This window comes from Phoenix dactylifera, chromosome 9 (genome assembly GCF_051530095.1).
Source record: "Phoenix dactylifera cultivar Ajwa chromosome 9, Ajwa_hap1_PhDact_Kaust_v1.1, whole genome shotgun sequence".
In the NCBI taxonomy this organism is placed as follows: domain Eukaryota; kingdom Viridiplantae; phylum Streptophyta; class Magnoliopsida; order Arecales; family Arecaceae; genus Phoenix; species Phoenix dactylifera.
The window spans coordinates 4,772,304-4,778,357 of NC_143198.1; positions in this window are offsets into that span (position 1 = coordinate 4,772,304).

Sequence of the window (6,054 nt, forward strand, 5' to 3'; positions counted from 1 at the left end):
AAATTTCTAACGAGGTTTTGAGGCCAGCTTAGCGAGAAGTCTTATTAGAAATTGGAAAACTCGGTGCAAATCACTGGCGGTTGATCGAGGTTTGGGAGCAAGATAGTTAGAGGGAAGCGAGGAGAACCATTTATAGATGAAATCTTTGGCATTGCCGGAGTCCGGTGTGCCCTTGAATCTCTCTTTCCTTGCTGGACTTCTTTTGGAAGTGTTCCTCCCCTATCTCACGTGCTGGCCCTTACTAAGCGGCCCAAGTGGCCCATTCTTACCCGACAAGGCCGTAGCAGGCTGGGCCAAGCCCAAATAAAACGGGATCTTACACGCCCAAAAAGGATCCAGCACTAGGAGGTCTGGTTTCTGGTATGTCTTTTAGATCTGTGGGTCACGGGGTGGGCGAACCTATTAAAAGTTTATGTAACCCAGTGTTCCACATTTGGGTGAAAGGGGCTAAGTTTTAGTTTTAGGCTGCTTGGGCTCAGCTCCATGAACAGACCTTGCACTCGGCTCAAACTCAGCTAGTATAAGCACAAAGCCTAGCCAAGCTTCCCTTGGTTTTTGAGAGTGTGCAGTGTTCTGGCTCGGCTTCCTAACGAGCCGAGATTTTAGGTAGAGCTTTGTGAGGATCTGTATGGACGTGTAATTAGTGTCATATCAGCTATGCATTGGAACGATCTTGGATACTAAAGAATCCAAGCAATATCTCTAACTAATCCTTTTGGTTTGAGATCCTAGGTTATCGTAAATGGTATCAAAATAAACCCAGCATATGATTCAGTGTTTACAGAGAGATACTGCAGCAAGGCTGCACTAGGCTGACTACGACCTAATCATGATCTAATAATTCTCATTTATTTTTTTCTGAAATGATTGATGGTGCCTCCAAAGTAATACTTTGTAGCATGGAGAAAAAATAAAACAAAACTCCAGGGGGAAAGGGCCGAGATGGAATAAGAAACTTACAAGAGTTCCCATTCTGAAGGCCCAAGGTGACATTTGATGAGGCCCGTGATGTATATAAGTAGGCTTCAGGGGGGTGTAATTTGACGTAACCCGTCCACCGATCTATCCCGGTCCAGCCCATTTCCCCTGCTAACCGAACCCGAATCCAACGCTCCCTGCCCCTAAGAAAGCCACCGGAATCTCAGGACTCTTCATTTCTTTAACAATTTTTTTGCTTGCAGCTTCTTGATTTCTTGAAAACAGTATTAGTTTCACGACTCATCTGCTTTGACCTTCATATTGGATGACGTACACATTCAACCATTCCATTTGAGGCAAACGGCAGAACTCAAATCTTCTTATCCACTTTTACTGCATCTAATGGGCAGATTAGGTATATCTAGAATGCATCTCATCTTTTTCCATTCTGATCAATCAAAATCTGCCTTCGATGCCCAGATATTTATCCCAGAAAAAGAAATATAATCAACACCGACATAACTTTTTCTTATATAATTCCTCTCAAAAAATATAAAGGCATTTTTTTAGCAAAATAACCTATAGGCATTAATTACATCAACTCAACAATATATAGAAAAATACATACATACATACATACATAAGAAATAATCATCCAAAAATTTCTGACCTAGTTGGAGGTTATCAATTTCCTCCTAAACTAGTTTGGCTCTCGTGATGGAATTGTCAACGTGATGTCATATGACCAACTTATACGACAGAAGAGGACGGCGCCTCATACGACATTATGTAACAATATAATTTCGTCATAATAGCTAGATGAAATTCATAGCCTAGGTTCGAACTGAACAAATCTAAAAGTTCGATGGCTTGATTGTACTCAATTAAAGTTTAGAAAAAAATTGATAAGCCTCAAATAGTTTGGAATTTTTGCATAATTATTTATATATGGATGTATGTGAGTGTGAGTGAGTGAGTGAGTGAGAGAGAGAGAGAGAGAGAGAGAGAGAGAGAGAGAGAGGAGCCTCAAATAGTCAACCACAGGCATTACCTAGTCAAGTCGCTTCACTTTGATAACCTTCTAGAGTGTTATAAGCATAGCAAAGAAAAACTCATTTTCCATATCTCTCGAGCATTCTTTGTGATCAACTTCATTTGGACCTTCAATGTCAACTTCTATATCAACCTTTCAAAAGAACTAAATAGAAGATATTATTTAGATTCATTGATCTTCTAAAAATATTCAAGTTTTTCTCAACACACAACAGATGTCAGACTAAATACACTCATGCATGAATTCTTATATATTTTCTCTGTTTAAGTACTGGCATTTTCGCGAGACTAAAGGTCTAAATCTAATTAAATTCAATTATAAATATCATGATTAATCTGTGGTCAGCTTTAAAAGAGTCCATAGTGTCCCTTAGTTTATATAGGCCATAAGTCCAATCTTCTCTGATACCATATGTAACAACATAGGATTTTACCTAAAAAGACTAGTAAGAAGGTATTATTTGAGTTTATTGCCTTTATATAAGTATCTAAGTTCTTCCTAAAGTATAATTGATGTGTGATTAAATACACCTGCATAAACTTTTACATTTTCCCACTGCTTATGTGCCAGAAAAAGAATTTGCTATTCCACTGGTATCTAACCACCACCGTCTAGCCTGACCATTTTGCAACAGAGAACTAGAATCATCTAATGCAACCTAACAGACAAAACTAGAAACTAAAGCACAACATTCAAGGCTTTAAAGATTCAACTGGCTATTGCCACTCCAAGATGTGATAGGACGCCATCAATTTGAATTACTCCTTGGATTGGTTAGAGCAAGTACAAACAATATGTTGTGGGTGCCAACTAGTGCAGTTGATAAAATTATTGCTTTATTGTGCTATGCAACTTTATAAGGATAGTATAAATTTTAAGAATAGTATTGAGACAATGTTTGAGCTTTAAAAGGATGGAGCCCCAAGGCTAATTACCATAAATTATGGGAGGTGTCTGGCTAAGATAGGAATACCTAAATCTTAAAAATAAAAAAAAATAAAGTAGTAGGTGCTATTTTCGTAGGACATTCCTTAATTAGTAATACCAATAGATATTTAGTAATAAACTTAGAGATTAGTAACATGTCAAAAAATATCTTATCGAAGCTAGAGATGCAACTTACTTTGAGAATTTCTTTTCCTTTAAAAACCAAGTTCTTGGTTCAGTGTCATCCTTCTATCTATAACCCTAATCTTAGAGGACATGAATTTACTTGTGAATCTAAAATGAGGAAAATGTCTCAAGTAATTAGTGGACTCACTGAACTTGGAAAAAACTTAAGGGTTAGGAAAGAGAAAATTTTTGGTGAAGGCTTCTTTGCTTTCCTTATAGAAAATGAACTTCTGCTTTTGTGAGACGATGTTCTTGCTTGATGCTTTGTTCTAGAAGGAAGCCATCAACTATGAATCCAATCTGATCCTCTAAAACAAGATCTGGATATTGATTGATCCGCCTAGTGCTAATAATGTGGTATGTTGTAAGCGGGTTATCATAAAAAGATTAGACTTGATGAATCAATAAAAAGGAATAAGACTAGGTTAGTATCTTAAGGTTAGAACGAGAAGAAGGGTATAGACTACCATGGCATCTATTCTCCTATATCCAGAATCACAATGCTCAGAATCCTTCTTGCTATTGTTTTCATTCATAAACTAATTATTTACGAGGAATGTGTAGATTATATTTCTAAATGGAGGTCTAGAAGAAGAGATCTATGTAGAATAATTTAAAGATTTATTATAAAGGGACAAGAACTTAGTGTTTAAGCTTGTCAAGACCTTGTAAAGTTTAAAACAGGCTCCTATGCAATGGCGTACAAAAGTTTGATAAGAGTTGGAAAGAACATTCTAGTATTTAAAGGATATTGGAAGTCCTAACGATCAATTAAAAATATACATGGGGGTTTTCGAGCAAAATAAGTAGTGTTCTAGAATTTCTATTCAAAATTTGACGGGACTAAGCTTGAACTTTTCATAGTCGAATTTTGAATTAGTATAGGACGTAGAATGCCTTGGGTTTAAAATCTAGTGCTAAATTAAATCCTTATAACATAATATCTGATGTGTAGATCCCTATAAATTCTAGCAGATTTGGGAATTAAACTAAAATGACCTATGGAAATAAAAATAACATGGAAGTTTATAAGGGAGGATTATCTCGGGTTAGGAATTTTGGGATCTAAGCATTATTCAGGGTTTTGGCTACTTTTTGTGGATGGATAAGCTAATAAAAAGATACCAACAAAAGAATCTGTAGATAATCTTTGGAGAATCCTAATAACCATAGAAATTAGATCATGAAGAGATAAAGAGAGTACCAATTGTCTTAGGAGGTAAAGTCACTGGGTGTTTGAGACTAATGAAGTTTATTCAAATCTTGCCCTCATCACAATCTCACCCGGACTTCCTCCCATTCCAGTTCTAAAGAAATAGAGAAGAAACAAAAATATGAGAAAAAACATATTACATAAGAATAAAATATCTTTGCAATCATATTAATCGAACTCCCAATAGGTATTCTAGTGGCTAAGATGTCCAACTATTTCTCATATATACTTTTAGTAAATATTTTTCTCTTAATTGAATTTCTACTCTTTATGTTTTGATTGAGAGAATCGGAGAGAAGAGAGTGAGAGGAGAAAAAGAATCTCTAGTTTGGTTGGGAGATAAGAAAAGAGAAAATCAAATTTTCTAGTTTGGATAGCTAAAGAAGAGAATAAAAAAGAAACTGTGACAAAAGTTAACCTGTTTTTCCCCCAACTCGTAACCCACTCTTCCTTTCTTTTTTAATCTCATTTCTGAAGTTCTCTTCTCTTCCTTATTCTTTTTTTCTTTTATTTTCTTTCTGTTTTTTTTGATCTCATCTACTATGTGTCTAAACAGGTTATAATTAAGAGAGATGAGAATAGATAAGTGTAGTATTGTATCCATCATATATATTCCCACTATCAGATGTATTTTTGGACAGTGCTAGACAAATGATCTATTCGAAGAAGTACGGATGAATGTAAGTTTATCCAACAAATGAATTCCAACTCTCAGATGTTGCACTCATTTTATCTCTCTCCCTCTCCCATAGACAACAACAGAATTAATTATAGTTTTGTTTAAAGAAGAGATTTTTACTAATGGATGACTATATAGCAACATTCCAGCTTAGAGAGAGATTCAAAGATATCAAATAAAAGCTAAAATAGCTTTAGTTTAGTGGTAGCATCCTCATGCTTGCATGCGAAAGTTGAGAGAGTTCTCTATCACGAAAATACTTTGGGCTGTAAATCCTCTTAAAGGCCTGTTCGGATATTTTTTTACTGAAATTATGATTGGGAAGTTTATTTGAGTGTAGCCCATATCAACCTAAGAGTCTCCAACTTAAATCCCGTAGGAAAGAAAACAAACCTCCACGTGTCTTTTTCATGCTCACTAGCTTGGATATAGATCGAGACTTGGGTAGGCCCTTACAAGATTCGGAATGGGCGGGCCAAATAAACCTGATTCTTTTAGGATCCAATTAGGCCCTAAATAGGGGGGCAGGATTTCTATCCTTGTTGCACCTTTAAAAAATAGTTTGCTATATTAGCAAAATGTAGTGATAGAGAAAACGAGATATAGATGATCAAAATAGTGCGGCCATATTTTATAGTCAATTATGGTGGAACGGTGCTGATGGGGGGCAAAATGGATCGTCCTGCTCATAACATGGGAGCACTTTCGCGGGAACTATAAATAGCCCCATCAGATAACGCTTAAAGATTTTTTGGCTGCTCTACCTAAAATCTATTTCAACTTAATTATGGGAGGACTCTCATCGGAATCTTACCGGTGAGACTTTGTGCAGGTCTGCCGACGCGCAGGAAGCAGCGTCCCTACTCTATCCTAACTAGTGTAGCTCATTCGACTCCTCCGGCGTGGTCACCTTCGGGTCGAATTTGAACCACAATAGGTGCTATAAAAGACATCGATGTTGCCATCCTAGATATTACATGATGGTGGGTATGTACACGGGAGGACCTTATAAAACAGAAAAAAAAATTTCATCCCTTTCGCACGTGCACTGCCCGTGCCAAACGATTAATTATTTTT